General features: G+C 32.8%; 1 protein-coding gene across 1 annotated transcript in view; it reads right to left on the minus strand.

Annotated features, from left to right (window-relative positions):
• The window catches only part of LOC117321763 (homeobox protein mab-5-like), a 60265-nt gene extending 37245 nt beyond the window's left edge, over positions 1-23020 (minus strand). Inside the window, exon 1 of the mRNA XM_033876281.1 lies at positions 22179-23020. The gene's annotated coding sequence lies outside the window, so the exon portion shown is untranslated. The remainder of the gene's footprint in view (positions 1-22178) is intronic.
• Positions 23021-23829: the final 809 nt, after the last annotated feature.

Genomic DNA, 23829 nt, shown 5'->3' on the forward strand with positions numbered 1-23829 from the left:
CATTTGGATATGAAAATGTAATGTATTTAGTCCGTTTTAAATTATTTTTTTATTAACATGCCTTAAAGTTTTTCTTCGGGCCTTAGGAACCATTAGATAGGTAGTGTCACAAAAGTGATAAGGTATTGAAATGCTTGGGTCTGGTTTTACAGTAAGATGTGTATGTATGCTCCCTTTTATAGAGATTTATAAGATGAAGTCAGAATTTATAAAATCAAATATCTTCATGCCGCATTAGTTCATATCGGGAAAGTTTAAAACAACAGAGAGAGACAACTTTAGTCAGAGAATCATAATTTAGATATGTCTCCTACTCAGATTTATTAGAATTATCAGTAAGCAGTGGACTTTCCTCGGGGTATATTACATTTGATACTGAACACTTTCTCTGATAAATCTAAAGGCATCATTTTCTCTATGTCAGATGGCATTTGATGTAAATCTGATTTTAAAAAATGCGAAAAACATATGTTTATGACAATGCTATTTTTAATCTATATAAATTTTCAAGAATGAAATGGATTTTTATATTTTTAATTCTTGGTTACCTTTTCCCGGGATTTCTGCACAAACCAGACAGCAAAACAAGAATTATTCAGATTTGAACCAGTTTGTCTTTATGATGCAATAGTCTGAAAGTTTTATTTTAATTTACGATCACGTTGTCTTGTAGTTGACTGTCTGTGCTATTCAAACAGACGAAATGAAACAAAATGCTCGTAAAATCTCACGAAAAACTTTGAAAAGCCGACAAATCTAGCTTTTAGTGCCCTTAGTAGGATTTATAGACACACTAGTCTATATTATGACATCTACCCAGATTGACTTGAATGTGACAAACCTTTCTATTCCTCCTGTGATTTTATTGCCGCGTCTGTGATTGACCGTTCGTATTGTACGGCTAACGTTTCAACTCCTACAAAACAATGGTCACAGGAGCAATTTCAAATATCATAAAAATGTAATAGTTGCGAAGATCAAAGCAGCAGGCGGACCATAAAACTTTAAACAGGTAAAAATTTCACTACGCAAGACACTATTACCGGAAACAGTATGGCCGGTTAGAAGGGCCGCACGCGCCTCCAAGCGAACTGTCGTCTGCAATTGAAAACTCTGATATACAACCCGGTGTTACAATTGACTGAGTGGTCAGTAGTCTGGACAAGATGGTATCAGCAAAGACTACAACTGGGTACTAATCCTCGATAGTCCCCCCAGGGTGGACTGCCCTGTGTGTCGTACGGGACACTTAACTACGTCATAATTACCCGTGTTATACCACAAAACATCCACCGGTAATTATGACAAAAGAACAGCCAAATACCAACCGGACATGTCTTAATGTCAATTAAACACGATTTTACGCAGATGATTTGATTTGTGCATGACAATGCTGGTTACCTTTGCGGGTCCCAACGGTGAAATAGGAACCAAACACCCGCGTTTGAACCCCAAAATCACGACCTCGACCAGTCAGTGACATTCAAAGTGTATAGAGCAGATGGTGTAACAGTTCTGCCGTTTCCCAAATGGCAAAACCTTCTTAAATGTGCTATGTTTTATGTGCCCTACAATATAAAATATAAAAAGGGAAAATAGCTTTAATATAGACACGGGATTAGAAATATGTTGAAGTAGAACAAGTGCTGGTACGGAGATACGGGAAACGTCAATCAAGAAACTCACTCTCGAAACATTCGTGCTTTGAAGCTTACAATTTCTTTTCATGACTGATAATCATATAAATATAAAATCATGAAGGTTTTCATGAAAAAGACAATCAACCCAAAGTTCATGAATGACCTACTGAAGAGCCCTAGCAAATAGCAGTAGGAACACAATTATAGGGTGTTAAAACGTAACACATTTCAACTGTTAAATTTGTTGTTAAAAGTGGACAATTATAGCAGCCCTGGAGAGGATACAATACCAGCCTATATCAATCCAATTAGGACAAGTAGAAAGATTACTCGATATGTTTTCAACACTTCTCTATCCTGTCTTAACTATTTTCAGACTTTCAGTTTCGAGTTAAAGACTCCAGATAGCGGCATGTTTGCCTGCATATACTGATCTCGTGTGCGGTTCCTTGGCCAGGTGCTGGCCTTATAGACGAAAACTCTTGACACATTTGGTCGTAAACAGGAAACTTTTTACTGCACTCATTAGCTGCTTTAAAATCTCACATAGATTTAAAAGTTCATCCAGTGCACACCTTTTTAAGTTAACATGTGCATCATCATTGCGTCTTGGTCCTAGCACATGCCAATTAAGGAAACAAATCGAAAGGCCCAGTCATCATTACAGAAATGCAAAAATATTTGATGTCTTCTTTTCTTCTCCTTTTTATCAAACCGATCTTAGAAAACTTTATATCATATCATGAGAATATCCAATGCTATTATATGCATGTTTATTTATCTAGCCTGCTTACTACTGTTTGGTGTTAAAAACACACACATTTGGGCGTTCGCTTAATGGTCCCATATGCTTTAAGACTTTAGATATCGTCCGAGTTAAGTAACATGTAATATCATGATTAATATCGCATGTTTGACACACCAGAAGAAATGCATAGGGATGTCTTAACCATACTTTAATTTGATCAATCTGTTATTACAACAGAGAGGAAAAAACTGAACCAAAGTTTCGGGTTACAGATACAATCACGATTTGGCTACATAGCTAAGTAATTGGCACAGTTTCATAGTAATTAATGTATAATTAGCTAACTGTGAAGATATGGGGATTCCTGTTTTCGTTATTGAATTAACTGTTACTTGATATCCATTGTTATTGTCGCTATGATTGCTACCGTTATCGCGGAGTAATTCAATATTTACTGGCGGTGTACACATGTAGATCACTACGCCGATGCTACCATTGGCGAGAACAAACATCACCACAACAGTCCTAACCATAATGTGTTGGGAGGGTGTTTATAAATATATAATTATCTGTAAGTCGCTTGGATTATTTTTACCTGTAGGAACACGTCTACAGGGGAAAAGCATTAAAATAACTCGATAGAGAATAAAATGGGTCACAATAACTGAAATTACATCTGTCTCCTATTTGCATTATTGTATCTTTGATACCCGATTTTACTACTTTACAAATTAATACTGCGTAGTAAAGTTGCGAATGAATTTATTTTTAATTAGATTTTTTTGCACTTTATAAACCCAACGTAAACAAAACGACCACACACATACCATGTACATCTACTTCTAGGCATGTTTCTTGAAATGAAGTCTTATTGCAGAAACAAGTACACTGCTTCAAAATGTCATTAATTATAAACCAAGTTAACTTAACTTTTTTGTTTTGATAATAAAAAAAATATCTAGCCCAGAACCTATATTCGGAAATATTCCGAGTTATAGATTATATAAACAGGTTTAAATCAGAACCCCGAGTCATTTAATAATAAACTACATGTATGATGTGAACATTTGTAGATTGTAGCTATTATTATTCGGTGAGCTATTGCAGTTTAAGAATACACTCAATTGAATTATATTATTTTCGTTATTTCAGCGACATCTATTTAAAAGTAAATAAAGACACATTTTACATGTAAATTATGACAAGTTGCTGTTTACACGTGATACAGCTTTCTGTCCTTGTCTCCAGTTTTCCGTTACATTTCACACATTTCCTGTTTTCTTGCATGGTTCCATTTTCAATACCTCTATCTAGTCTTTCACCTTGACCGCCATTATAGTTTATGACAATTTTTTATGCATAACTTATCAGCACTGTTCCTGGTAGAATATTCAATTAATTATTTCAAAATATTAATTAGTGCAGAGTTATGGCGTGGTATTATCAGCCAGAAGATAGTAGGAGAAAATCAAAATGCACTTTTTAGACATCAAAATTGCATATCTATATATTGTTCAAAATATTAATTTCCATAACATTTCAAAATTATTTTGATATCATCAATTTGATGAATGGCTGTGCATGCATTACTGAACAGATTCCAGCTATGCATTTTTTTTAACTTGGAAAAATCCCGTGGCAGGAAACAATTGAAAATTTATTGCCTAAAATTACCAATGCAGAAGCTCTAAGACAAATGGATTCTGTTTGGACTCCGTATACAGTTTTTGTAATATATCGGGTTTGGCATCACATTCATATTGTGTGTTTTTTTCTTTACAATTGCTCTAACGTTTACAGCCTAGCAATCTGTACAGATACGTTACTTATTTGTAAAAATCGATTATTATAAATGCAGGTATAACGTGAACGCATGCAAAGGCAGTCTACTGATATATTTTACGCTTCTATAGGTGATTTCACATCATACACGTTTGGAATTCAATTTATATGGCTCGTGTATTGAGTGCATTTGTAACCTAATTAAAACATTAACACAAATAAGAACTATATTGTGTTGACTTGTTACCGAGTCCTAGTATTTCTAAATGGTATACATAGATGTATTATTTCGATTGCTTTTAATGTTGTACAATATATTTATGAGCTCCAGCATTGTAAATATATTTGTTTTTTTTAATTACTCTTCAATGGTAGATTTGGCAATGTAACTGCAAAGAATAATTAGTGATGTAAGAGTAATATTTCAGGCTCCAACATTTCTTCAATTATCATACAAAACTCCATTTGACAATAACAGGACATATAAGGTATTATATGGCTTTTTGAGACAGAGAAAAGTAATAAACTGGATTATCTCATTCACAATTAGTATTGACTTCAATAAAAAAACACATAAGACAGCAGTTCTATTATTATGAGAAATATAGATAAAAATGGTAAATAAAATCATTGACCCATTATTGTCACCAATTTGTTTTTAATTTTACTTATTTACAGTTTGAATGAATTCATATGGCTTATATTTATCCAAGATACAAAATCAAAATTTCCATTTATAAAAATCACTTCTAGTGTTCATTTCTAAACGATCAGTAATTAACGATATAAGTAGTTAATGCATGTCAATTATCAAGATATAAAATAATTAACAGCATAAACTAACTGCATCAGTTAAAAAGATGTAAAATAATTAACAGCATAACCCAACTGTATCAGTTAAAAAGATGTAAAATAATTAACAGCATAAACCAACTGTATCAGTTAAAAAGATGTATAATAATTAACAGCATAAACCAACTGTATCAGTTAACAAGATGTATAATAATTAACAGCATAAACCAACTGTATCAGTTAACAAGATGTATAATAATTAACAGCATAAACCAACTGTATCAGTTAAAAAGATGTATAATAATTAACAGCATAAACCAACTGTATCAGTTAACAAGATATAAAATAATTAACAAGATATAAAATAATTAACAGCATAATCAAACTGCATCAGTTAACAAAACATCAAGTAATCTACAAAATAATTCAACTATATCAATCGCTAACTTCCATTTAAGACACAAGGTAAAAGATTGAATAGAAATAAGATTTTTTTTATATAAATGTATGAAACCATCTGTTGAGCCATGTGTGGTGTTTACCCCGAGGTGACCCGCTGGTGTTACTTCATTCGTACTGCCCTGTAATAAAATGGTAATTTTCATTTCATTTGAAATAGAATTATCGGGGCTATTTATCTAACTATAAGGTGGTCCTTATACCGGACCTCGACACAAACAGACAAGCGGTCAGTAAAGGTCACTCTTACTCCGGACTGGTCACCTGCAAATTTTTATGAGCTGAACATCTCCATGGGTCGAGGAAGATCAAAGCGGTTACCCATGGGTATCTGTGCACTGTTCGCCTTCAAACTAAACACTCGAAGCTCAAATTGTATACACCTCTCTATACTGTACTCTCGATGGTATTCGTTTGTAGACATAAAATCAGTCTTTCGATCAAGTGTATTCTTGATAGATAGGGAAAAGGCAGGGTTTCTGTTAATATTGTAGCATTTTACAAATATTTGATTGATTTATTTTTAACCCTACCCATTTCTTTTAACTAGATACAAATTATAACAAAACGTATATTAAGGTATACTATATAATTTATTATTATATTATTGCGATGAGATTAACTATTTACCAATTTATCAATATAAACAAGAGTAAGGATGCAACATGTTTAATATTAATTTTGTTATAATGTACTAATCATATTGTATTGCTTTAGGGCAGGCTTGTCTTACTTTAATGTCTCGAGTTTGAAAGAAAGTGGCGTTTGGATATCTGCTAATATTGGCAAGCTACGGAGATATCTTCATAAGAAATGATTTATGGTAATATCAAAATAAATCCCATATATTAAATCCTTTACTCATAGGCTTGAGATAATTGAAATCAGCGGTAAAGCGATGAATGGCGATATTAAGTATACGATTATATTGTAAATATATATGGTTAGGATTAGCATTATCTTACTCATATAAAAAAGATATTTGAACAGTTTTAGCGGCGACAATAAAAGGCATTTCAGCAAAGAAATGTAATCTACTTCTTAGCATATCTTTGAAAAAAATATTTAAAATTAAACATTTTGCAAGCGAGGAATTAATGGTTAAATAATTCAGTAAATACTCTTTTCATGTCAATGAGAATAAAGTCTCGAAACGGTTAATCTCTTCATGGGGTTGCACAAATGCATCATTTAAAAATTACGGAACTTTCTCCCATTAACAAAATAATTGATGAGTTATTTTGTTTCCTGATCATAGCGTTGATTTACGTTAATTCACGTACTAGTAATAATGCTTTAATTCATAGTTTAGCATTCATAGCGAAAACAGTGCTATTATATCATACTGTATTGTAGGTGAAATTTATATTCTAGGTAATAAATTTTACCTTTATAACATTGAAATTATCATAAGATTTAGTGATCATAATGGTCCTATTCTCAATATAGAGAGAAGGAAAGAAGTCATGATGATCATTTGCTTTGTAACATGAACCAGCAAAAGATTACTTGAGTTTTATTTTGTGTTTGTTATTGGTGCTAAATTGTTTGGATTTAATAAAAATGAATTTAGTTTGAAACAGTTGTTTTTTAATCTACGTTATGTACATCATTCGGAAATCTTATTTATTGCATCTTGTGTTTATATTTAATTTCTTTATAGGAAAACATTAAAATTACTTCAAACATACGCCTGTCCGAAATGTGTTGAGTTTGTCTTATTCAAACATACATCTAACCGAAATGTGTTAATACAACAAAGGGGAACTACATCGAGAATACCGATAACAATTGTCTAAAATGGACAATTGATTCGTTCGTATCGGGAGATAAATTAAGATGGGATACATACATTGTAAATAGTTTTCTAGAAACCATATGAAATGAAATGAAGTTGATGAAAACACAAGCGAAACACCTTTTTTTTTGCACACGGAGAAGATCAGAAAGGCACACAGTCCCACATTGTGAACTGAAGCCCTATTCCATGTAATCATATGATCCTACAGACGGAGATGCGGTTTCGCTGATGCTATTTCGTGCATTTTTGGAACTTATAAATTGGCATTATTACGTCTAAAATTAATCTTTTTACAACCTTTATCGTTCACGAATAATAAATGGGTTTAAACCTTGTTATCGAACTGTCATCGCCTGATAACGCTTTTACGACTACGCAGAATACAAAAAGTCTGTTTTATCGTCAAGAGTTGGTTAGAATGGAAAGAGCAGTAATCCGATGCAATAGGCCCATTTTCATATACATATTCGTCCTCATCTGTTATTACGGTTCTTTTGCAGCCATTTGAATAAAGAATTAGGAATATGACTATAAAACGTTTGATTTCTGCAAATATTCCCACAGGACAAAGCGCATTGAAATTGGAGAACCGACCGTTATTCGGCAGAGGAGCTTATGGGAGATTTTGATACATTTTGTATTTAATCATTCAATCATTCTCTGGACAATTGTAGACAATGTTATGGAATAAGACCTTATACAACGTCATCGATCCTCCAATACAATGTAGTACCATGATAGCAAAGCGGATCTGATCGACACGATACATTTCTGGTAGTATTGTAACAGTATTGCAGCCCGACCGAGTCAGCCTCAGTGTAATGGCGTGTCACTGACAGTGAGAATGATTAACCCATGGACCTCTCTGGTCCGCATTAATCAGGGGAGGTAATCAGCTGGAAACTGCCCTTTATATGCCTTCCTGTTTTTGTAACTCTGACAAAGATTGCCCGCGTTATCCTGTCACACTAAACCAGTAGCCCCGCCTCAGTAGGCTTCATGCAACGTCATTGATTATACAAATTATAAGAATCTTTTTCACCGTATACATGATCGCGATGATTGTAGAGATGGCAATGCAATAAAAATCTACAAAGAAAACACAAGAGTCGTGCCTTTCTTACTTTGATTTCTGGAAAGGAACGGTTTTTGATTTTCTCTGATGGTGGAAGGGTAACGTAAGATTGTCCAACGAGGATGCCAGCGATATCAGGTTGCCGAAATCCATTTCTTAGAATACAACATCTTGGCTACGATTAGGGTCATAATTACCATGTTCTAGTTTCACATTTGCTTTTATCGCTTTGTTTTGAAGGAAAATGACTTTGCAAGTGCATACGAAATAAAAAACAAAACAAATTTTGGTTATTAAAAATTGTTATATATTATTAATTAACTGTTTTTATTTTTGATTAATCTAAATATATACATATGTATATAAACGTGATGGTTATATTTAATGTATACGACAATATTATGGATACACCAGACCACAAGATACATTACAATAGTAATAGAGTATCAAACTGTATTTTCTGGTTATAAATATATCCACGTTACATGACATTCATCAATATATCAGCTGAATTCAGAAACACAGGGTATGTTACCATGGCAAATTACGATTAAGGGGGAACAACCGCTCTAGCCTTTCTACTTTCATTTCATCTCTCCATTGTCTGTTGCGTAACGTAATATTCACATAGCTCTACTCTTTACGACACACCCTGATGGTTACACTCGTTCACACGCGTGCGCGTTAATGATGCTTCAGAAAATATATCTCAATAGATATACCCAAAACAATGGGATTTCATCATTGAACCTGCTTCTGTGTTGAATGTTTAAGGACCGCATATGAAATACGTTACTCAGCAAGCATCAGACATTGTCTTTTAAGGTGCATATACTCAATAAGGTCATAAATATCTCCTATCGTTTAGGCAATATCGCGAACAGCTCAACGTTAAACCCCGGCACTGTTTTGATTTATTTCAAACAATAAATAATTAAATCAGATTTATGGCTATATGTTTCAAATACAACAAATCGCTGTGCCATGTGAAAGTCGAATAAAACACCGCTCGATATTCAAAATACATAATTCAACGAAAACGTCAAAACATGGAATGATGTCGGCCATGTTTTGAGTGTTGTGTAAATGCCACTCGGCAGGGTAAATAAGAACAGCTTTACGTTAGAACGAAGATGTTTTGAAGTATTGTTAGTTGGTAACTGCACTGGACAACCCACTGAAACTGTCTTAAAATGTCTCTAGTGGCCGGAGTAATCGGGCATATTAAACCAAATTTAAATGTAAATACTAAACAATATAAAATACTATTTGATGTGAAGAATATAACTAGGTATATGTAGATAAGGATACACAAAAAAGGGAAAATCTGATGTGTAGAATTAATCATACCAGGCATCGTCGGGGCGAGGAGGACGAAGCTACAGATAAAGGCGATCGTTTGACTTGACGACGTAACACTAGGCTGTACTGGAAAGATTACACGTCACTTACAGTCTTTCAGCCAGCATTATCTCGGCCAAAATAATTTTTAAATCGGATGAGTATAGCTTTTAGGGCTAGGCTAGGTCACATTGTCGGGTTTCTGGTTACAGGTGCCATGACATTTACGAGGTAAGTCTCTTTGGGATGCTATCCTTGACACACGTGTTTTGCCGCCTTCAATTATGAAGAGAGTGGCAAACAAAAAAATGATCAAAAATATATCCTCAGTGAAATTGATAAGCAGAAAATAACGCTAATACAATGGCATACTTTGTGGTTCAAATGCAATACGAATATGGAAAATTTTGTCAAAAACGTGACGTTCATGATTCATAAGCAGCAATCGTGACAGGTACGGCCAACACTACTTTCCTCAACGTCTCTCAGTTTAGAAAACAACTTAAATATATTGTGTGAGAAGGCAGCTATCTGCATGCTAATTAATACGCTGAATGTTGCGAGTGATTGGTTAAACAATGTCGATATACATAAACTACATGTAGGTGAGTTGAGTGGAACTGTTTCCATTATATGGATGATGTAATGTTACCAAAGACAACCGAAAGTGTATAACGCTTAAGAACGTGTCATTAAAAAAACCCTCATATTGAGTGGACACGGAATTTCCTTTTCAAAGGATTAAGAATTTTCGAACATCTCTTAAAATATGTGTTTATGCAATAAAATGTTTCCAATGATACTTAACCTCTAGGTCTTTCTCTTCTAGTATTGATATTCCCAGAAACGGTAACACATATTAGAACTACCTACATCAACCAGAGATTAGCCATGCTATGGAGTTTAAGAAGTGTTGGAGATATCGTTTTGTCATTACACCTGCTTGCGGTTGTCAGTGTTATCAATAATTTGATTAACACCTGGGAATGTTCACGCTTGCTAAATAGCATTTAAATTATTGATTTCATCAATAAGTACCTAGATATTCAAATTATTTTGATTGTATCTGCTTACTCTTTGAATAGCTACTATACGAGGTCGCTTAGAACGTTTGTGACATACCACTGCACAGGCTAGGAAGTGTTTTGAGTAGATAAAATGACTCCGGTATTTTTTTTACCTGTCTTTCATTAGGTAAATCACCTTTTTAGAAAATAAAACTGTGATAATAGTTGGTTCCACCCCAACAATAACCGAAAATAACCCTGTATCAGTTAAACAGGATGTTGCATGTACTAATTTCGTCGCGATCTTTGTCTGATCATTGAAATGAAACTGTTGATTAAAATGAGAAGACACTAGATTACCAACAGTAATGCACATATCAGCATATTCTGTTCTATTTTCACGTATTAGTGTTTTGTTGTTTGCATAAAAGATGCATTTAATGTTGTTTTATATTGATTTGATTTCATCCTGACGAAAACTAAATTGTAAATTGACAAAACTAAAATTTTCAACAACAACAAAAACTTAAGAAAATAATAATTTCATGTTTTTGATTAAGCATTCTAGTAGATTTTCGTGTTAGACAGACAAAGTAAATTGCAAGCAATTGTTTTATGTCGCTATTGTTATATTTGCTAGAAAAGGGTTATTACTAACTTCAAACCCATGGTTAATGAACGAATGTATTTTTTAAAAAGTTCATAACGATATATAGTACATCTTAACATTATTAATCAGATAAAAAGATACAGTTGTATGGATGATGTATACCGTAGACATCTTTACGAATCGTTAACGAAGGGACAGAACTCATTTTAGAGTGGAGAATAAAACCAAACTGTAGTTGGAGACACTCGATGAGTTGTTGGCATGCACCATTCGTCAATTGAACAGGTAGGTGAAATAATGGCAGAGAATACCGAATATTCCGCATAAAACGCTATGCATGGTAAACAAAGGGCTATAACTCTAAATAATTGGGTACTTGACGCAATTGAAGTAATGCAATTTCCGCCGAATTAGGAAATTACCTGCATAAGACTGTTGGCAATGGTAGAGTATATGTGGTAAGACCTGGAGAGCAGATGGGGTGCTACTATTGCACCCTGAGGAGAGTTTTTTTTCTTTATTTTCATTTATTTGTTTGCTTTCTATCAAGAAAGGGTAGCCGAAATGTTGATTTATTGCAACTGTAAATTTACAACAAAATTGAAGTTTTAATATTTAAAGTGTATGCATCGTGTATGCACAAATTAATGAACCAGATACGTATCATTCGGACAGGATCAATGTAGTAAAATTGCTATGATGACGTCATACCTATGATGCTGTCCAGAGTTTGGCCATGGTACTTATAACTGATATGAATGCTATCTTGATTTGGAAACGATACATTACGATTAATGAATTATATCATTAAACAACATTTACTAATGCTATCATAGTGTATGCAACTCTTTCTATAAAACAAAATGACGTATGGACAACATGGAAGGTGTATGTATGTACTCCCCTCATTTGCAGAATGCAGCACAGCAATGTTTGCAGATAAAACAGTGATGATGATCATTTGGGTTAATTTTTAACAATCGAGTACTTAAGTCATTAGTGTGTTATGACTTCTAGGCGTGTGTCAGCCACGTTCACGTCACATACGGGAACTACAAAATGTGTAAACACAAGCCGACGGAAGTCTAGGCTAATTGACACATACATCAGCATACCTGTTCTACATCCGTTTCTGTCATTTAGTTTCTCGCACAAACGCTTTGCAATACTCGATATTTACGACACTGCGAACAGCTCTTATCTGGGTGGCCATCTTTTACTCAGCTCGAGTAAGGCATTAGTTCATTCAGCGAACGTGTGAAGTCGGGGATAGAATGGCGCGGCGGCCAATAATTACGTGTAACGTTAGTGCCGTGCTGTTCTGTCTTGCTTACACAGGGCCGTCCCATTTTCAACAGTGGACTTAATTTTGTAATTTGATATTAAGATAATTTATCACGACCAAAACACCATTGTGGATTCTAAAACAGTGATAAAGAAGAGTTATCGTTCGTGAATATTATTTAAAAGGTGTTTGTGAAAATTATGAAGGTCATCTGCTTGACATCAGATAACAAAATTTGAATAAGAATAGAAATCACAATATAATTTGTGTTTTCATTCTGGCATTGTAACCTTACTATTATACACGTACTATGATATAAGACATATCTTCACAATGTTTGTATATCATGCAGACTTGATATTTACTTTTGATTATCGTTTTATAGTGGTCTGCCTACTTAGGATACAGCAGATTCAGGACTCGTAGAGAGGACTTGATAAAATTTCAGTCAGTGATGTGAAGATATACCTCCAACATGTTAATTACATTGATCTTATTTCATATTGTTCTAGCAAATAAAATGAGCCTTAGATATTTAAGTGACCTCAAAAACCGATTCACTGGTACGATTTCTTTAGAAGTTGTCCTCAGAAAGAATATCTTTCATATATTATATATTAAAGCATTATTTCATAATTCCATTGTTGAATGCTTTTAATGAGAATAATCTGTAACAGAGAAATTGTGTAACGATATCTTTGAACTGCAATCCATCCTGATATGATTATATTATGTTCTTATTGTATTTTCTTTACAAATACATGTTGTCATTAAAAGTAATGCTATCATGACTGTGCTTTGTAGTATTGCTACATTGTCCTATTTTAGTAGCTGCAAACAATAAAAAATACAAGTTGTCTTTAAGAACTACTTTGGCTAATGCCCTACTAAGTGTTATAGGCTCTTGGTTTTACGAACTCACAAATTGACCTGGCTTCATTTAAATATGTCTGATTTATCACCTTTTAAATAAACAACCTATGTTTTGTTACATGACGTTTTGGTTGAAAAATGAAAACAAAAAAACCGCAAGGGAAATTGATACCGATTTGAAACGAAAACACATTTTAAGAAGTGATATATATCATTTGCCTCTAACGATAACCATATGGGTATAGAAAGGCAGTCACTACTTCAGGCCTATCACGCCTTGGGATTTTTTGTATCCTTTTCTTCCTGTCGACCCCATCATAAGGGTATCGTCTGACTCCCAATTGATGGATAGTTCTCCCTCTCCCTATTCCAGTCCAAGGAAAATGCTGGACATATTTTCCTGCCTTGTAACACTCCACAATTTGTGTTGCTACACCTTTTTGTATAGGTTAGTATAAATTACAGGTCGGTAAAATAAAGCGGACACCATATGTACTCGATACTATCTCTAATTTATCCTCCCCCTTCGTCGAAAAACGGTGGTCGTGTACGATGCGCTATTGTGTCTGTATATAGAAAATACACCAGTATTAAACGCCATAAATCTTAGGTTCATCCTTAGGTGATAGTTAAGAAAATACCAAATATGTTAAAACGATATAGAGTTTCGTTCAAGTTTTATTTAACTAATCAAGCGTAGAAAATAGCATATGCGTCAAACATTTAAAACATGTTTGGGTTAGTGTAGCGTGCAAATCCATTACACATGATTGGGTGACGCTGTTGTAAGTCGAAGGTTTCCATAAAGGAGCATGTTGACAGGCCAGATAAACTCGCGTAGATATCAAGCCGTAAACAAAGTTTGTTTTCTAATTCATTAAATAAAACATCTACATAATTGAACACTCTTCAATTCATTTGATCACATATTTTGCATTGATGCTTTAATTTGCATCACGACTCATCGAATGAATTAAAGAAACATAAAATCAGAATCAAAATCTTGTTAAATGGAGACCATAGATTAGATGAGTAAATAGGATTTGACTAACAAATATGTATTGACATTGGTAAAATAATTACTCTTGTGCAATCAGAAATCAAACACTCCTTTTAGTCAGTAGTCCAGAAGGACGTCATTGAGTGACCAAAACTACGACTAAGGCTTTGCGACCAGGTTTATATAACAGCAAATACATTTTGTCAATTGACCCACCCACGTGGTAAAATTTACCCTACAAGCCTACTGGGAGCATCTCCGTATGGCGGGTTTGAACGTTTGGAGCCCCCTGTCAACGTTTACATGAGCTACACGTTGACTTTATTAGATGAAAAACCCGTCACGCACCAGTGCCTCTGTAGCACTATTGATTGTAGTATGAGTCAGTAGAGGTACACTGGGCGATACTATAGGCTAAGAGAGCAAATCGTGTTTTTTTTCTCTCTCCCAGCATGAATCAATATAGCCAAGGAGATATAATTTAAATGACAAAATTGATATCTGATTATTCATGCAAAATACGACTTTGTGTATCAAAGGTTGAATTTAACGCGATCCCTCCTTTACATAGTATATAACTTAACGTTCCATATGAGGGGAAATAGGATCGAAATTTCTGATATGAGAGAGAAAATACATTGAATTCTCTTGGAAATCCATACGATTCCATAGCGATGTCCGATATGTCATGGAATCTCAATCACGTATCTAAACGTATCTACAGACCTGTATCCCATATATTAAGTTTTTATAACATTTCCCTGGAGACGTTCGATGGACTAAATTGCACTGCTGTTATCACTATTGGTTATTAGTTTACTGCTGCAAGACTAATATTACATTAGTAATATATAATCGAAAACTAATACACACACGTATGCAAATAAGAAATATTGGCAAATCTCAAATCGATAAACCTTAAAGAAATCACCGCGTATCTTGATCAAAAACATATCCTAACACACAGGAAATCCATTTATAATCATGCATCTCTCTATAATATATTTTTGATTCACTTTTCGATTAAATATTTGATCTATAAAGAAAAATGTTGTTTTTTGTTTTGTTTTTTTTTTATCTCAGAGTGTGTTATTATATATTAGAAATGTTGAGCCAACGTCAGGTGACGTTACCTTTCACTATGTAGTATGATTATATCAGACTGCCAGGACACGTTTGTAGTTTATGGCATTGTACTCTCATACCCCCATGTGGGGTCCTTTGTCACCGCACAGATACATTTATATACACAGTTATCTACTTTGACATAGTTCATGTAGATACCGAGTTCAGGTGTGTTTCGAAAGAGCTCGCTGGAACAATGTTTAAAAAATATGTTACAGCATTCTCCGTGTTAAGGTAGTAATAAAACGCAATTTATTCCATATTATCATCAAAACATTCAAAAACGTGTTTAAGAGACGATCAGCATTTAAGTAATTAAATAATACAAAGGTAAACTATTTAAAATGCCAGTATTGATGTGATAAGGCATCTGTATGCTGAATTAAGCAAATTAAACAAGATAAATTGTACTTTATTGGGTTCAAGAGTTTCCTTTTCGGATATATAAAATTAAAATCGATTTTTAGAACCAACTTTGCTACCAAATCTGCTTATATACACAAAATAAAGAAACAACGACATCCTTTAGAAGACTCATGCATATCAGAGATAAATCGCTTAAACGCTCCAACCAAGGTTGATAGAATGTATTAAGAATCAATAGCGCAGAATCGCATAACGACAGACTAAGTTTTACGACGAAAAAAGAATTTCGCAATCAAAATAATCCCCTTTTAACCCAGGTAAGGCTCCAGCCACCCTGCTCCATTGACACAAAGAGATGATTTATGCCATCAAGTGTATGATTCAGATAATACTTCCCAATCCCCTTATATACACAGATTGAACCGGCTCTTTGTGGGTAGTGTGGAAGGACTTCCCAAGTTGACGGTGATATAAGTTTATGAGAATACAATAGTTGCTTCTGTTTATTTCTTGGTTTTGTTGACATGCAGTTTATTTTTGGTGATGCATTTACTGGGTGATTTAGTTGCATAAAAGACATAAAAAGTGAAAAATATTACTACGTTTAATTAATTGATTTTAACTTGTGAATATTAATTAAATCGATAGGTATAGTTGCATTCAACTTATTTTCATATTTAATGAGAATTGTTGTGTAATAGAGTTTAAATGATTATAAAATGATATATGTGTTAGAGAAAGATGAATCTTGCCTACATGTTATTCGAGTTTAACAAAGAATAAGTGATGAGTCATTTGTATTAATTTCGACTTATCTAGGTGGTAATTCATTTCAATACACTTTGGCATATCAGTACTTTACAGATTTGAGTAATAAAAAGGTAACGGTTTGAATCATTATTTAATTTTGATTATGTAGAATTGGGGAATATATCTCACATATGAACCAAGGATAAATACTGTGATTGTATAGCGATTAGAATGATTTTATTATATCTAAAATTTGTATGATATCGAATGCATATACTGCTTTTGAAACATTTTGATAGATAACAGTATCATATGGCTTTCAAATTAAGCATAAGCTATCTTCGAAGTTTGTCTAGTCCCAAGCGAACTGACATATACAATACAATTATTTGGATATTATTTGCTATCAACAAAAAGGTTTTTTTGAAACCAAATTTGTGAATTGGAGATTTGCCACGAATATGTCAAATATCTCACATCACAGAATGAAATTTGTTCACTGATGACAAATGTGATTTTTTGTGAAGTATGCCATCAAAAAATAAAAACAAAATATATCTTGACGGATATGACTTAAATCAGTCTAGGCATTAAAAGGTAAATATTTACACACCATGGGTATATCTATTGTATAGTGATATCGTTTGTATGTTAGAAAACATAAATCATTACGTGAGAGACGAATTCAGGATTTATGGTCATAACGAAGATTGTGTCGTTACATATAAGCAGACTTGAAATGTCACTTAACAGTAAATTCTAATATATTTATGTAACTGATATTAATGGTTTATCATCGTGGATGAAACACAGAATCTCGGAATCAGAGTTTTTTGGTTTCAAGATTCCTGCACAAAGCAGATCTATGAGCAGATATCTTTTGATATGACTCTAACACACACAACAGCTGAAATAGGCTTACCTCTATGTTGTTCCTTTACAAGGAAGTATGAAGTATTTCATGTTTATTTTGTGTTTGAAGAGTGTCGTGGAAATTTACCTTAATTAAATAAACAGCATGCTTTTGACCTTTTCAGTTATCACATTACCAAGATCAATGCAGCCCAAGTGTTAAATGCTACAGCAACAAATCATTAAGAGAGATGAATGTCCCAACACTGTTGAGAGGTACTATACAGCTCAGTCGACCCTTCTGTAAACATACCGGTCCTTATGAACGGGTACTTGGATAATCAAATTTAATGTGTACTGTTGTTTGATTAAGCAATTGACTTTTGTGTTTGCTGTGTTTCTATTTAGTAAGCCAATCAAATTATGGATAAATACTTTTTATTGGAGGAGAAATTGCTTTCTGTCAAACACCTCTTTTCTGTTATTGTATTCATGAAAGTATTTAGATGGCAACAGTTTATAACGTACTATGATTATTTTATTGATGACGTCATTATATGTATTCACTTTCTGATGTACACTAACAGTGACTGAAGACAATAAGTCCACAGGAAGGAAACTAACAGGAGGACAAATTTACTTAACGTTGTCTTTTTTTTTGTTACATGTATATCATATGTTTGCTACAAGTACCATGCATACCATTTATATCTAGCATGAGGACTGACTAATTGATTTGCTCTGATGAATATACTATGAAAATTGCTGACTTTCACGTTTTGTGTTAATATTCAAATTCTTATTAAAAATGTAGAATAAATACGAATGAACAAAATATTAAGCATCATTATCAAATCTCAGTGATATAAAAATATTATATATAGTTCATGTTGCCTTACTTCATAAATATCACTCAAATATTCAATTGTAAATAATTTATTAAACGGAACAAAAGCGGCAACTATTATGCTTTAAATCTACTGAAAGAGGCTTATATCAATGATATCGGAAAACTGCAACTGTATCGGTATTAGTTAAATATTAAAGTCAGACATTGTGTTTTATCATGCTACCTGTAACTGCTTCATTTCGTTCAGAATAGTATTTGTTGTTAACAAATAAAATAAATTTTCTTCAAAATTAAAAATTACACTACTTACTTTTTAAAAGTTAAATGAGATGCATGACACACACATGTGATACACTATTTCTTGTAATGAAGAAGGTGAGAGAATAACTGATTACTAGTAAACTTTCTGAATTAAATATCATAAAATAATTTGTCACTCAAGCATTTTTCTATTTTTACATTGCAAATAAAATATGTCGCCCCAGAAATATGCAGTGTTTTTATGTTGTAAACTTTCTCATTACTTCTTGTATACAAATAGCTATGCAGCAACAAACCATTCATTTTTGTTCGCTATATGTGTATTTTACTTTGGCATTTACATTCAATTCATATAATCTAAATTATTGTGTCGTTTTGTAATTGTTTTTTTTTTTAGATCACTTAAGGAAGACAGTACCACCAATGTTTTAAGAATATTCTTATTGATAATTCACATTACCTCGTATATAAAATGTTATCACAAATAGATGTTCGGGATTCGTATGGTATTGAAAAACACCAACACAAAAACTACAACATGTGTTTTAGTCTTGTGTTAATGGTATACTTTGATATCTAATGTACTATCTTAGCTTTCATGCATACGCACATCATAACCCTTAGCCTACCTTTAACTTTAGAATGTATTTTAATCTATATATAGTACATTTGAATTCTCCATCAATGTTTACGTTTCAGTCCACTGCGCATGAGTGATATGCTGTGATTTACAAAGAAAACCAGATATCTTCCGACCTCTGAAAATCTTTTGATTTTAAGTAAAATATCTGACTTTTGCAGAACCTTTCTGTGCTATTACTAATTGTTTATATTCTGTAATTATCTTTACAGCGTGGTATTTGTTTTTATTGATCATAAATTCATCTTTTAACGAACCAAATTTATTATTGTGCTATCATCAATGATGTTTGGCACAATAAATATACTATAATATATGCGACAACATTGTAAAATTCTCAGTAAGAAATAAATTCTATTTTTCATAATGAATAGTTACAAATTCCATCACATACAAATCTGTTAGCATCAATTATGTTGATGGTGATTTGTTTGATATCATAGAACACATAATGCACAGACATAAATGATATATAATTAAAGCTTAATTTTACCATGGTCGTTGTGGTAGCGTAGCAAAGGAATAATGAAATGTGCAAATGTTAATTTATAAATTATGGGTTGAATTTTAACATCTGTGTTAATGGGACACCCAGTAGGAAATCACAGAACACTAATCGAAAGGGCGTAAAATCAATACATGGAAATGCAGCTGTAGCCTTGCAAATTCCCTTTATGTATTGTTTGTTGACGAATCAATACTCAAGTAGATAACTATCCCTTTTATATAATTCATGGAATGAAAAACTAAATATATGTTATCTATATAAGATACCGCAGTGTTAATTGGTATATTTCGTCCGGTTTATTAGTATCAATTTGATATATTTTGTAAGTTGTAACGTTTCAATTTCGATATTTCAAAATTAATTCTATTGTGAATGTAAGTATACAATGGTTCGTTGTCACTACGTGTCTGCTTTATTGTGTTGAACTACCAACTCAAACAACAGACTGTATAATGTTGAAACTACCAACTCAAACAACAGTCTTTATAATGTTGAAACTACAAACTCAAACAAAAGACTTTATTATGTTGAACTACCAACTCAAACAGCATACTGTATAATGTTGAAACTACCAACTCAAACAACAGTCTTTATAATGTTGAAACTACAAACTCAAACAAAAGACTTTATTATATTGAAACTACAAACTCAAACGACAGACTTTGCTCATTTTTAGTATTTTCTGTAAGTTTATAAATTATGTTTTAAAATGGGGTGTTGATATTTTATAGTTAACGACATTTAAACAGCTTATTTCTATTTATTATATCAATTTTATTTCCTTTAAATAAAGGAATATTAGATATACAATAGTTTTTCCAAGATAAATTCCTGAATGTGATACAAAAATATCACTTATATTGTGGATATTATAAAATATGTCAACAATATAATAACAATACATTTGTAAAAATTTTCTATGAATAATACTATACGATTAAATAAATTTTGAAAACAATAACTGATTGTTTTATGCTTTGTATGGACATAGTGTGGTTTGGGACTAGACCCGTGACCACACGTGGGGTAATGAATGTATGTAAATATTTGGGAGGTAGTGTTTTTCAGTTTTCAGTCTTAGGTTGAATTTATTTTCTTTGATTCGTTGATTTTCTTTCCAGCCCGCCGGTTCTTTTGCCACCTATGGTGCTCGTAAATTCCATTAGAAGAGACATTTACACTTGTGTTGCCCTAGGCTGAGATACTGAATAGTAATAGTGCTGTGGACTTTGTCACCTGTTGTAGGTCTAACAAAATACACACACACAAACATTGAAAACTAAAAACACATGGTTTAGGAACAACAAAACGTCCAATCGTATGCATTTTATCATCAAATTTATAGGTTAAACATGAATTTGATTCGATGAATCACTGTTATTGATTTTTTGTAATTATATCGTTATGAATGTATTTATATTTTAAATAAACTAAAAACGTCTAAATTTTCTAAAGTTATTACTTCTTTAATGTATCAATTTGATTAATAAAATGTATATCTTTAATACCTGAAAATTAAACTGAATGAATACACTTTTTTCATTCAAATGGTTTTTATCTAACAAATATTATAGCAGGTAATAACAGAATATTAATGAATGATGATTTTACAAAATCTATTTAATGAAAATCTAATGATGTATACCATATAAAATATACAAACAATGATAAAATACTGAAGGCTTATTTTTATTCAAGAAACACCATCTCTTTCCTGCAAGTCTGCCATTGTTGGATTTATTATTAAAAGGGAAATTCTCATTTTATTAAAATAACTGGTATATTTTTATATCAAAATGTTTAAATGGTATATAAAAATATTAATAGAAGATGAACCTTCAAAAATTCAGAAGATTTGTTTTTGTTTTTATGGTATAGGTAAAGATAAACAATAAATATATCTACCACCGTACACCCCTGCAATTCGCTTATGCTTGGTGTAATAGGGATCCATAGAATGTGATGTCTGGCATGGATAATATCGAACATTAAATGGTCATATCTAGTCTCATAAACGAAAAATCAGATGATACATGTCAAATTGTTTTAAATCTGTGCTGCCTGGTGACCTGGGGTCGTTTTAACATTTTATAACTACCCTCCATCTTGCGTCGTAAACGTAAGCCCGCCCTCTCTTCTTTAATGGGCCTACAGTAATTTTGAAGGGTACAAAATACATAAAATGTCTCTACCGTAAACTGCTGCTTTTTAATGCATTGTTCAATCTCATTTTCTCTCCCCAACACACGGGACGTGGCCACAATTTCGTAAGAAGTTCCAGGAACTTTATATTTTCGATTGTCTGCTCTGGAATACCGAAAGCGAGATACACGGGACATACATTCTAAGGTGTTATTAGCACGTTGCATTGTGTTTTGTAATTAATTACAAATACAGTGATAGGAAAACATACCTGGTATAGGTCAGTGCATGGAGTGGCCAATCTTTTAATCCTGTCTATCGGTCATCACTATGTCTGTGTGTTAACTGACATCCTCGGAACGTTTCCTCCGATATAGCAAGGATTGGAGAGGTGATTTACGAGGAACAGTCTGCCTGTGTGTGTCTGCTTACGGCTCTACCTCCCCTTTGTATTTTAATGCTATTTATTTGTGATCGAGAACTTTTGTAAATCGGTGCCATAATAGTATACCTTATTTCCATTTATCCCGATACTTGTTGTCTATTAATATAAATCAGACATAAAGGAATTATGTGATAGTAAATTATGTTTAGAAATATATCGGCGTGTTGTATCGCAGGGAAACAGTCTATGGACAGGAAGAGGATGAGTGAGTAAAAAACCTCACCCTCCGCCTCAAGAAATAGATCCCTAGATGCAGCCAATGTATTCATGCGAGGGTTGATCAGTTGTGCTGTTGAGTTGATATAGGGAGGAAACATACCCGTTTTACTCATCCCTCACTGCACCTGCATCCTGATGCCCCAGATGGGTTACATCCAGCCGTTTAATCCTATGCAGTACCGAAACATTTTGATACTTGGTCCAAAGTGTATAATTGTCTATTTAAGGTGTTTTTCCAGGTAAAAATCACTAGGTTGTTGTTTGAACAATGAGTATACTTGAACTAATACCTGTTACCACTTTTGTCATTTCTTTGCCGTAGTAGCGGCCCGGTGTTATGTCGTTAAACCACACAAAACCAGGAGGAGGGCTATTATTATCGGGTTTAATGAGAAATAAAAATGTTTCAACATGGTGGGAAAAAGAAGGTAGGTTATTTATAGGGATTTTTTTTTTAAACCGAAATTATTTATTTTTTCTATTCAACAAAGAAATGAATCTGCTTTATATTAATTGTAAAAAAGATAATGTGATGTGATCGTTATTTTAGAAACATAATATTTATAAATATTATGTGAACAGTAAAAATAAAAGTTTAATTGTTGTATTTTAATTTTTCTGAATTATATATTTTTGATATATTTATATATTTATATAAACACAAATACATATATCATTATTATTATTATCGAATATCCTTTTTGACAAAAATGTTCATACAATTATTTGGATATGAAATTGTACGATATAGTGAACAAGCTGGTGATGTACACTTTATTTCGGTGGGAAATTCGTAATACCTTACGAGCTATCAGCCATTTTGTAATTCTTTTACTTCTTTGTACAGGTTCCGATAAGGCTTTGTTTTAAATTTTCGAATCAGACATTTCGTTTTAAAATAACATTTACACATATATTTTTGAGTGGCAAAGGTGAACATGGAATGGTGACATTGCTTATGCATGCCCCACATCTTTAAAGATTAGTTTACAAATCTATCAGTATTTCAAAAGCAGTCAATTTGTATTTAAGAAAGTAATATTAACAAAGTTAAATAGATCTCTCCTATACGTTATCTTTTATTTTCTCTTTAAATGCAAAATTATACACACACGCACCCTCTCTCACAAACACATACATATATATATATATTATATATGCACATATATTCAATTGCACCAGCATATAACACGGTTCAAACGCATGAAAATTATATTACATAAATTTGAAATATATGTATGTCAACATCATCAAATCT

This window comes from Pecten maximus, chromosome 2 (genome assembly GCF_902652985.1).
Source record: "Pecten maximus chromosome 2, xPecMax1.1, whole genome shotgun sequence".
In the NCBI taxonomy this organism is placed as follows: Eukaryota; Metazoa; Mollusca; class Bivalvia; order Pectinida; family Pectinidae; genus Pecten; species Pecten maximus.